At 49.1% G+C, this 11,743-nt stretch overlaps 1 long non-coding RNA gene across 1 annotated transcript in view; it reads left to right on the plus strand.

Moving 5' to 3' along the window:
- Positions 1-11,509: 11,509 nt before the first annotated feature.
- Positions 11,510-11,743, plus strand: part of LOC106727581 — an 8,174-nt gene continuing 7,940 nt past the window's right edge. Inside the window, exon 1 of the long non-coding RNA XR_001363810.1 lies at positions 11,510-11,611. This is a non-coding gene — a long non-coding RNA (uncharacterized LOC106727581). The remainder of the gene's footprint in view (positions 11,612-11,743) is intronic.

Consider the following 11,743-nt stretch of genomic DNA (forward strand, 5'->3'; position numbering starts at 1 on the left):
ATTATAAGCTCAGAATACCACCTCCTCAGGAGGCAGGACAATCACCCCACTGACTAACGAAGACACTGAGGCTTGAAGGAAATTTGGAGAATTCGAACTCCTGGGGAGTGAAGGTATTCTGGAAGGGCACTGGCAAGGTTATGAGTGGCACAGGCTGGCAGATCCTGAGATGGTAGAAGAATCTTCGAGGCAGAAATATTGAGAGAACCAGAGACCACTGCTGGGTCATACCTCGGGGCCTTTGCACATGCTATGCCCACTGCAGGAAATGCCTTTTCCTTTTTTTTTTTTTTTTGCCAGGTTAATGCTGCCTTGCCTTTTAAGACTCACCTTTGCCTAGAAAAGGAGAAAATTCACTTTTCATTGGGAAACCTTTTGTACTGTTTAAAATGTTTGCTATGTAAAATAAATTTTTAATGAAATATTTTGTTGAATGTGTTTTGTTTGCTTAACTGATACTTACTGATCACCTACTATTCATCAGACATGGTTAAACAGAAGAGATCCTGGCCCCCGGGGGCTGAGGTTCTGGCTCAGGGCTCTCAGCCACGGACACATTGGAAATAACTTGGGGAGCGTTAAAATCCACAGTCCTCGGCCCCACCCCAGGCTCCTGAGTCAACTGGTTTGCCATGGACGGTGGGGATTTTAAACAGCTCCAGTGTGACTCCAGTGTGCAGGGGTAGGTGAAGAACCACAGGTTTGGGGAGGAGACAAATGAGCAAAATGAGCTTAGCAGGGACGAGGGCCCAGCGAAGACGGGGCTGCTGTTTAAGACAGCTTGCTTAGGGAGGCTGCTCAGGGAGGGGACAGTGGAGCAGGACGGACCCAAAGAAAGTGAGAGAATGAATCATGGGAAACCTGGGGCAGGGGAAGAGGGGGCAGCCAGGGTAAGATTCTAGAGAAACAGATAGGATCTTGGCCAAGACAAACTTTGAAACTATTGCTTTCACTAAGCTGCAGCAGCCTGGCTCCCTCAGGCCTGGAGGGGATAGTGCTGGGCTGAGGACCTGGCTCTCTTCCTCCTTCCCGGCTCTAACTTCCTGGCAGACCCTCTTACCCCGGCTCTCGTAACCCAGTGGAAGGGGGCAAGGAAATATCGGGACAAGGAAATATCCAAATATCGGGATCGTCTTCACCTGTCCTGCTGTGCTCGTATGGGATCAGAACCAGCCCCTCCCTCCTTCTCCCTCACCACCCCCATCCATAGAAGCAGGAGGCTTAGAGGAGAGGGAGAGGTAGAGGCATCCATCAGAGGTCAAGGACCCCGACCCCATACCTTGATGAAGGTGTGTCCTCTCTGAGCCTGGGCTGCTGGACCCATCTGACCTGGGGGTGCTCCGGCCTCACAGATGAGAAGCAGGTGGGGCATGGCCAAAGGGGAGGGCAGAGGCCCGGTCTGTAACGAGGCCAGGAACACCATTCAGCCTGACTGGGCCCTCAGTGTCACCTTGTGCGGTGGGACGCGGAGGCTCAGACCCTCAGAGTCCTCAGTGTTAGAGGAATAAATTAGGAAGTTATTTCAGAGTCTTGCATTAGAGTCGTGTTCAAGTAACACAGAAATGTCATATCGTTTTAGCAGCTCAGATTCGAATGTTGTTCTACGACGTCTTAGAATATTGTAGCAGGATGTTATGTAATGTTATGTGTTAGAATAGTATGTTGCTTTAGAGTGTTAGATTAGATTGTGGGTTGGGAATGGGCTGAGATGTTGAATTAGAATATGAAGTTGTCCCAGAATGTATTTCAAGGTTATAATAGCATATTAGAGTGTTATATTAAAATACTGTGTCAGAATGTTTTGTTAGTATGTTTGCTTAGGATGGCATGTTGAATCCTAAAATCAAAAGCCGATTCATGGGCCCTGGCCGGTGTGGCTCAGTGAATAGAGTGCCAGCCTGCACACCGAAAAGTCACAGGTTTGATTCCTGGTCAAGGGCACCGTACCTGGGCTGCAGGTTCGATCCCTGGTCTTAGTAGGGGTGAGTGTGGGAGGCAACCAATTGATGTATCTCTCTCACACCAATGTCTCTCTCTCTCCCCCTTCCACTCTCTCTAAAAAAATTAGTGGAAAAATATCCTTGGTGAGGATTGGGGGGGAAAAAAGCCAGTTCATGGAATTTGGGGATGCTTTGATGGGGTACAGAATGATGCCTGGCCTGGGAATCTTAGAAGGGCTGGATTGGGGTCCCCCTCCTAGGGCCTCAGTTTCCCCACTTTAAGATGGGCTGTTGATAGTGTGCCCTCTAGAGCCTCTCTCACACTGACTTTATGGGACTCTGTGGGCTGGAATCTCCCCCTTTGCCTCTCCCTGGGCAGGAAGTAAGAATTCCCGTTAACAATGAGGTTGATCTTATCAGGGAATGAATGACTTTCTGGGAGTAAACAGCTTCCTCACTGGCAGGAAAAGTAAGAAGATCAAGTGACCAGGGTGAGAGAAACTCCAGGCAGCCAGACCTGGAGCCTGGAGCCAACTGCTCACTGAAGGCACAATAGGCCCTCCCCAAGGATGAACCAGGGACACTCCCCACACCCTCTCACCCGCCAGCCCTCTCCATACCCCATGACTGACCACAGTTCTGGGATCGCCACCCTTGGCTAGAGAGGGGAACTGCTGACTTCTGAACACCCCCCACCTGCCCCCACCTTGGCCACGTCCCCATCATCTCGAAGTTCTGCCCCCTTCCCTATGTGGGTTAGGCCCCTTCAGAAGTAAGCCTTGAGCAGGTGGTTGGAGCAAAAATACCCTGGGGCTCCTCAACCCCAACCCTTCCTGGTCCTTACTCCCGAAAAGAAAAAACAAGTGATGCCAAGGTGCCCTGGGAAAATCCTCTCGCTCACACATACTCCATTGCATACATTTCCAGAGTTTTCAGGCACCCCCACCCAGACACTCCAGTGGCCTATGACCTAAGACAGTGGAGCGGTTGAGAGCATGTCCAGCAGATCAGCTCAGGACCACGAGTGCTCTTGTGAAAGCCACTTCCCCTCTGACCCTGTGTCCTCAACTGCAAGAGGGGGTGAGGGCTTTGGCCTTATTGGGCATCGTGGCAGGACCTTGAGGTCATGTCTGCACAGGATTTCACTCAGCACCTGTCAAGTGGCAAGGGCACTGAGCTGGTTGAGATTCAGATTGTCTAGACCTGGGCACACCCCATGCCCTCGCCCAAGCCTCTAGCCTAGGCTCGGGGCCCAGCCTCCCTGCAAGCTCCAATTTGGAGAATAACATCCATTCCCACAGTCATCCTGAGATGAAAGGGGAAATCCGTAGGAGAAAGTGAGCAGGAGTCTTTGGTTTGGAAGGAGGCTTTGCTAGGAAGCTGGCCGCGAGCACAAGGTTTTTGCTGAAATAAGTCTGTTGATGCCTGCAAGGGCATCTGATAAGGCAGATAAGGCCCTTGACTCTTGGAGTTAAGAGGCTGGGCAAGATACTAGCCTCACATTCTTCAATGGCTGACCTCTTTCTATCTCAGGACGTAAGTCATCTGTAAAATGGGGCTTAAAAGGGTACTTCAAATTGTTAGTTACAAAATAGCCATGGGGATGTAAAACACAGTACAAGAAAAAGAGTCAAGCCTGGCTCAGCGGGTTGAGCGCTGTGCCATGCACCGGGGGATCGCTGGTTTAATTGCTGGTCAGGGCACATGCCTGGGTTGTGGGCTCTGGCCCCAGTGGGGGGCATGCAGGAGGCAGCCAATCGATGTTTCTATGTCTCTCTGCCTCTTCCTTCCTCTCTCTCTAAAATCAATAAAAACATTTTTTTTAAAAAAAGAAAAATACTCAACAGTACTGTAATAACTATGCATGGTGCCAGGTGGGTACTAGAATTATCAGGGGGATCACTTCATAAATTATATAAATGTCTAACCACCATGCTGTGCACCTGAAACTAATCTATTATATAAAAGCCTAAGCGACTGGCTGGCCAACTGGCTGGTAGGTATGACGTGCACAGACCACCAGGGGGCAGATGCTCAATGTAGGAGCAGAAACCACAGGCATGGAAACATGGAACAGACTGATGAATCTCAGAGGGAAGAGGGGAGGGGGGAAGGTGGAAAGAGATTAACCAAAGATCTAATACTCATACTAGAGGCCCAGTGCACAGATTCGTGCACCAGTGGGATGCCTCGGCCTGGCCTGCGGGGATCAGGCTGAAACCGACTCTCCGACATCCCCTGAGGGTTCCCAGATTGTGAGACCCCTTCTGCAGGACCAGTCCCCAGGACCTGGATGCCCACCGGTTCCCTCTTCTCTAGTATAAAATAATATTGAATGTCAACTGTAATAAAGAAGAAAGACACTCCTTTTACAGACCATTGTAAGAGTCAAATAAATGGTTAAACTTTTAAATCCAGAAAGGGCCATAAGACGCCTTATGTGGTATGGGGTTGGAGAATGAAAAGTATCATGATGAAATGGAGAAGAAAGGGAAGAGTGAAAGGGGAGGGGGAGGGAATAACATAGAGGAATTGCACGTACGGGCAGTCCCTGGGACAGTCCCCAGGGCAACTTACAGAAATGGTATGTGGTTGAGCAGTCAACAGATTTAAATCTAATCCCAGCTGTGCCATTAGCTTGCTATGTGACCTTCATCTGGCCCACTACCCTCTCTGGGCCTCAGCATCCCATAGGTAGCATGAGTCAATCAGATGAGATGACATTCAATGAGGCACCCAACCCTAGGCCTTTAGATTCCCTTTAGTGCAGCCACAAGCCCTTGGTTCCTGGAAGTGCTTCATGGGGCTCTGTGGCTGGAATCTCCCCCTTTGCCTCCTCCTGGGCTGGAAGGGGAGACTTGAGTTGCCCACAATTTCTGAACACCTTCATTCTCATCTTCATGATTGGCCCAAAGATGGCAAAGGAAGGATCTCAAACTCCTAAAGGAAGAGCTGAGGGCAGTCCGTGGTCTGAGGCTCGGTGACAATTCCCAGATTCTACTTGTCTGCTTTCCCTGTGGTCACCTACTGGAAACAGTGGGAATTGAGCAAATATGTGCTAGACACAGTACCTGGCACTGAAGCAAAGCAATGAGCAATATAGATCCAGTTGTTGCTGTCATGGGACTAGCATTCAGGGAGTGGAATAGACAATACATCAGAGCTCTGTTGTTTGGGACGTATATGTTTATTATTGTTATACTAGTGGCCCAGTGCACGAAATTCGTGCACGGGGGTGGGGGGTGTTCCTCAGCCCGGCTTGCACCCTCTCCAATCTGGGACATTCCTCTCATAATCTGGGACTGCTGGCTCCTAACCACTCACCTGCCTGCCTGCCTGATCACCCCTAACCACTCTGCCTGCCGGCCTGATTGCCCCCAACTGCCCCCCCACTGGTCTGCTCACCCCCAACTACCATCCCCTGCCAGCCTGATTGCCCCCAACTGCTCCCCCCTGCTGGCCAGCTTGCCTGCCTCTGCCTGCAAACCTGATCGCCCCCAACTGCCCCCCCTCCTGGCCTGATTGCCCCTAACCACCTCTGCCTCGGCCCCACCACCATGGCTTTGTCTGGAAGGATGTCCGGAAGGTCTCCCAGAAGGTCTCCTGGTCTAATTAGCATATTACCCTTTTATTAGTATAGATTTTCTTGTTGAATTGATACTTTCACCAGTATATACTGTCCTTCTTTGTCTTTTGTAACAGTGTTTGGCTTAAAGTTTATTTTGTCTGATATTAGTATAGCTATCCCAACTCTCTTTTCATTACTATTTGGATGGAATATCTTTTTCTATCTTTTCACTTTCAACTAGTTTTGTCTTTGGATCTTAAGTGAGTCTTTTGTAGACACCATATAATTGAATATGTTTTCTTTTTATTTTATTTACTTTTTAAATATTTTTTTAAAAATCTGTTTTGCCAATTTATGCTTTTTGATTGGAGAGTTTAATCCATTTTCATTTAAAGTGATGACAGATAAGGAAGAACTTACTCTTTCCATTTTGTTCTCTTCTGTGTCTTATCACTCTTTTTGTCCCTCATTTATTCCATTATTGCTTATTTAGTGTTTAGTTGATTTTTTGTAGTGATGTTTTTTTATTCCCTTCTCGTTTCCTTTTATGTATGTCCTATAGACATTTAAAATATCTATAGAAATGTATTCTAGAGATATTTATAAAATCTATAGAAATATATTCTATAGGTAATTAGAAATATCTATAAAATTTTAAATTTTTAATGGTTATCATGGGGATTATATATAACAGCCTAAAATTATATCAATCTAGTCTGAATTGATACCAACTTAATTTCAATTACATACAAAAATTCTACTTCTATACAGTTCTGCCCTTTCTCCCACTTTATGTTATTGATGTCATAGATTACATTTTACATGTTGTGTAATTACTAACATAGATTTATAGTTATTTTTATTCATTTGTCTTTAAATCTTGTAGAAAACTAAAAGTATAGGCACAAACCAAGATTATAGTAATATTCACTTTTATATTTGCCCAAGTATTTACCTTTACCAGAGATCTTTATTTTTTCATACAGCTGGAGTTACTGTTTAGCATCTTTTTATTTCAATCTGAAGGCTCCCATTAACATTTCAAATAAGGCAGATCTAGTGGTAACAACCTCCCTAAGCTTTTATTTTCCTTGAAATATCTTAATTTCTCCCTAATTTTTAGAGAATAGTTTTGCTGGACATAGAATTCTTGAGAGGTTTTTCCCCTTTCAACGCTTGAAATACATTCTCCCACTGCCTTCTGTCCTTCAAGGTTTATGCTCAGGAATTGGCTGATAATCATATTGAGGATCCTCTGTATGTGATGACTCACTTCTTGCTGCTTTCAAGATTTTATCGTTGGCTTTGACTTTTTACAAGCTAATTATAATGCAGTTCAGTGTGGGTCAGTTAGAGTATGTACTTGAAGTTCATTAAACCTCTTAGATTTGTAGATACATGTATTTCATTAAATTTGGAAAGTTTTACCCATTATTTCTTCAAATAATCTCTCTGTCCTTTTCCTTCCTCCTCTTTGGGACTCCCATAATACATATATTGGCCATTTGATGCTATCCCCCAAATGTGTTGGTCTCTGTTCACTTTTCTTTATTTTTCCTTTCTGCTCTTCAGATTCAATCATTTCAGTTGTCCTGTATTCAAGTTCACTGATTCTTTCTTCAGCTTGCTTAAACGTATTGCCCATCATAGGCAGCAAAATGGCAGACTAGGAAGTCCAATCTCTTGTCCCTCCTGCAGAAGCATCAAAAACACCAAAATCAAAAGCAAAAACTGCACTGAACTAATACAGGAGCTCTAGGAAACAGTCAGTGGTTTCTAGCAAACCAGTGCACATCCAATCAAGATGCCTAGGAGAAAAGATTATGGGTGGACACAGACAATACCATGCATGGACCCAAGTATCTGTGTGTCTATAGTTCCCCTGCAGCTTTCATGAGCAGTGTCTGCTGCTCTTCCCGCCTGAGATCCAAGTTAGACAAAACAGGGACCGGTCCTCAGGCATACCTCATCAGGTTAGAATGTTGCAGATAACCTGGTTTGCAACCTCTGATTTGAGGGAGGGAACTGGGGACTGGGCTACCACCTCCTCCAGACCGAGGCCACCATTGTGCCAGGAAGAGAATGGAATAAGAGCTAGTAAAACCACCACAAAACGTTTCCTACTGCTTTGAAGGTGGCCTTTTCTTGAATGGCTGTTCATTTGGTTGTTGTCAACCTTTGACTATTTTCCAGAGCGCCTATATTCGTTCAGTCCAGTTTCTGGGTTTTTATTCTTGTTTTTTGACGCTTCCGTGGGAGCAATCAGAACTTGGCGCTTCCTCGTCGACCATTCTGCTGTCTTAGATGGACAGTACATTAGAAACACTCAGATGCCTAACTGCACAATACAGGGAAACGAGCAGCATTGCTGGTGTGAATGTGTTCAGGGCAGGAGCTGCTTCAGATCATGGGAATCAGGAGCGGCCTTAGGGAAAGGATGATTTTTGAACTGAAGGAGAAGAAGGAAAAGGTCAGGAAAGAAACTGAGAAAAACACAGGAGCAAAGACAAAGGCCCTGAAGTAGAAAAGAACCTGGTTTGTCCTGGGCCCTGTTGGCAGGCGGAGACCTAAAGCCCGGGAAGTCCTGGGAGCCAAGCAGATAGGGCCTGGGGCCAGGACGTGCAGGTGGGCTTGACTCCATGGTGAGTTTCAAGGACCAACGAGATCTTATGATTTTTGTTTAAAATTCCAAGGTGGTTTGGGAGGTAAGGCCTAGAGTGGAAGCAGGGAGGCCAGTGAGGGGGCTGATATAGATGCCCTGGTGAGTGATAAAGCTGGTCTTGGAGTTGGGGGCTAGCTCCTGGCAAGAGTTGCGGTGAGGCTGAGAGTTTCATGGGAACGGCCTGGCAGCATCCCTGAGGGCGTAGATGCTCTGGTGAGAGATAAAGCTGGTCTTGGAGTTGGGGGCTGGCTCCTGGCAAGAGTTGCGGTGAGGCTGAGTTTCATGGGAACGGCCTGGCAGCATCCCTGAGGGCTTTCGGAGATGGGGTAGGGAATACCTCTGGCCAAGTCAAACCAAGTCTGGTGCCGGGGCAGGGGAGGGGGCTGCTTTTGCCCTGTGGACTTCTTCTGAAGTTCTGTGCTCCGCCTCTACCAGCTGTGCCTTTGTCCAGGGAAGAGAAGACAAGCTGTGGCCCTGGGGTCCGCAGAACCAGCATCTGAAAGACCCATGTTATTTGAACAGGAACTAGACCACTCGGAAGATGGAGAAGCTGGGGCCCAAGGAAGGGGACGTGGCTGGGGCCTCACGGTGAATGGGCCTCCTTCTGCTGTGGTGTGTCAGGGACTGATTCGTTCAGTTCCTGCTGAGTTTGAGGAGTCAGCATTCTCAGTGTGTCTGCGGTTAAACACAAGGATTCCAGAGTCCTGACCCTCGGAGCCACAGTGTGATGCTGTGCAAGCTGCTACCCCTCTTGGAGCCTCAGTTTCCCCATCTGTACCACTGAGGTGATACCAGTCCCCACAACATTGGGTTATCGTGAATTATGTGAGCTAATGTGCACAAAGCACTTAGCAGGTACCCGGCTCCTAGTCCGTGTTGTAAGTGCTCAGGAACTGATCTTTGCAAGGACGTTGCTCATCGCTGTGATAACTGCAATATTAGCAGGGGAGCCCCCCGACAATCAGGTTCCCAGCAGAACCACAGAGTCCAGCTTGGTCCGGCTTGGGAGAATGTCAAAGGGAGGGATGCTTCTTTCTTGTTCCCTCTGCCTTAGCCACAGAGCTCACCTGCTCTCAGGCCCTGCAATCCACCTCATGTTGCAAACGAAACGTCACGGGTCACAGAGAAGAAAAGAGAACCTGCAGGAGAAAGGACCAGGAATGATTACATCCAGGCCTCGTAGGCAGGTGGCATTTGCGCTGGACCTTGTGGTTAGGTTGGAGCCATGCATGCTAAATTGCACAGGTGCATTCTGGGGGAAGGGAGGAGCCTTGGCCAAGGTTTGGGGGTAGAAAAACGTTTCCTATTCCTTCTGGGTAGACAGAAAAGGAGTGGTTTATTTTGGCCACAGTGGTGTTTTTGATGGAGGGTGAGTGGTTGGCTGTGGCTAGCTCATGGGTGCTGGGGTAGGGGAATTCGGTCTTTACCCTGCAAGTGATGAGGAGCTGTGACTGCTCCTGAGGAAGGGAAGACGTACTTAGAGCTGGGCTTGGGAAGACCACTCTCTCTCAGCCCTACCCAGGCCAGAGCCTCCAACCCCCCGCCCAGGGCCACTGCCGTGGTCTAGGCCAGGGATGCTGAGGCCTAACCTTGGGCAATGAGAGTGTGGATGGAAGGAGGTTCCAGATAAGGTAGTAGAATCAACAAGGCATGATAAGTAACTAGTCGTGAGCGGGGGAGGGAGGGTCCAAGGCCAACTCCCAGATTGACAGCTTGGGCAACCAGACAGCTGAGATGAAGGCCAAGGATGGACGAGGTTCGGGGAAGAAGATGGTGGCAGCTCCGGATACGCCTTGCTTGAGGAGCCCGGGAGGGGCCCCCGGCACAGCAGTGGACTCTGTAGGACTTAGAGGCCTCAGGTGGGGACGGGTACTTGGCAGTGTTTCTGCCCTGGCTGGTTTGTTGAGGGACACAGGCAGAGCAGAGGAGGCTCCGGCAGGGGCGCTGGCTGCTGCTGCCCCCTCAGTCTGAGTGCACCCCGTCTGGCCCTCCCCTCGGCTGCCATTCCCCCTTCTCATCTTACACTTCCTTCTGGCCCTCACTTAACTGCGTCATTTTAGGGAACTTGGAAACCAGGCCTTGTGTCTTTAACTTACAAAATTATACACTCCAATGAGCCGGAAAGGGGCTTTCGGAATAATTCTATTGAAAATATGTGGGTTTTTGCCTTGAAATGATCTTCCTGAAATTATCCCCTTTCTCTCTTTATAAATATTAAAAAGAAGAAATCAGAGCTTAGTGCTTTAAATCCCTATTCAGGGGCTTTCTTGTCTGCCTCCCAGGAAAGTAACCAGTCATCTCTGAGGAAGAAAAGGAGACTGGCTGGGTTTCCTTTAACACGCCACCCATCCAACCGCCCCCCCCCCCTTTTGGAGCCCCCCTGGCCAATCCCTCCTTGTCCCCGTACAGCCAAGCTGGGACTTGCTGAAAGATTACATGTCCGTGTGGGGGTGTAAGGGAGAAGGGTGGGGAGAGGGAAGGTGAGGAAGGCTGCAGAGAGATGGAGGCAGCGAGACAGAAAAGTAGGGAGAGGGAGAGGGAGAGAGAGAGAGAGAGAGAGAGAGAGAGAGCTGCAGAGAGAAAGCAGGGAGGATTAGGAGAGAGACAGTGAGAGTGAGAGAGAGAAATAGGTCTGGGGAGAAAGACAGAGACATAACGACGCAGAGATAGATGGGCTGGGGCAAGCGTGCAGACACAGAGCCCGGAGATTAAAGGAGACAGAGAATATGGAGCGGGTCGGGAGCACACAGACACAGAGACAACTGGAAGGCAGAGGCATAGAGAAAGTGGGAGGGCTAGAGGAGGCGACAGGGAGCCGGAGGCAGAAAATGATGCAGAGAGAGGCCCACGGGGTGGAGCCGACACAGATTGACAGGTGGGGTCGAAACGAGCCATGGGGAGAGGCACAGCGGACAGTGACACACGGCAGGGGAGTGGGGAGGTGACAGGGAGATGGAATGGGCCCCTGCCGCCCTGGGGCTGGAGGCCAGCTGGTGCTGGGGATGAAAACGTGACTCATGTGCGGATGGCATCTGGTGGCGGGAACTTCCTCATTCCTGGCTCCTCGGGCACCTGCCTCTGTCCATGATACATGAGGCAGGGGCGGGGGCAGAGGGGAGAGGAGGACAGGGGCTAGCCACTAGGCTTAGAAGACGTGAGGACCCATGTTCAACCTCAGCTCCGCCCGTCGCTGCTGTGTTACTCTGGGCTCCTTGGCAGTCTTTGGAGCCTCGGGTTTTCCCATCTGGAAAATGGGGATAATGATGCCTATGTTATAGGGTTGTGCCCCCTGCAGGAGGCACCACCTGTGAGGGGCGTGGCACAGCGCCTGGGGAGAGTATGCACTCCACCTCACACGAATCGAATCGGTTGATGTCGTCCGCCCTCAACTCCAGTCCTGTGATCTTAGAACTGACCCGGGCTGACCCTGAAGACCTGGAGGTAAAAACTCTACCCACAGGCATCGCAGCAGGAGACATCTACAGGAGGAAGGATTAGGGGAACAGGAAGGTTTTGTGTCTGGGAGATTCCTGAGAAGGTTTTCCCAGGCAGCAGTGGTGGGTGTAAGAGGTG

Source organism: Myotis brandtii, unplaced genomic scaffold (assembly GCF_000412655.1).
Source record: "Myotis brandtii unplaced genomic scaffold, ASM41265v1 scaffold45, whole genome shotgun sequence".
NCBI classification, from domain to species: domain Eukaryota; kingdom Metazoa; phylum Chordata; class Mammalia; order Chiroptera; family Vespertilionidae; genus Myotis; species Myotis brandtii.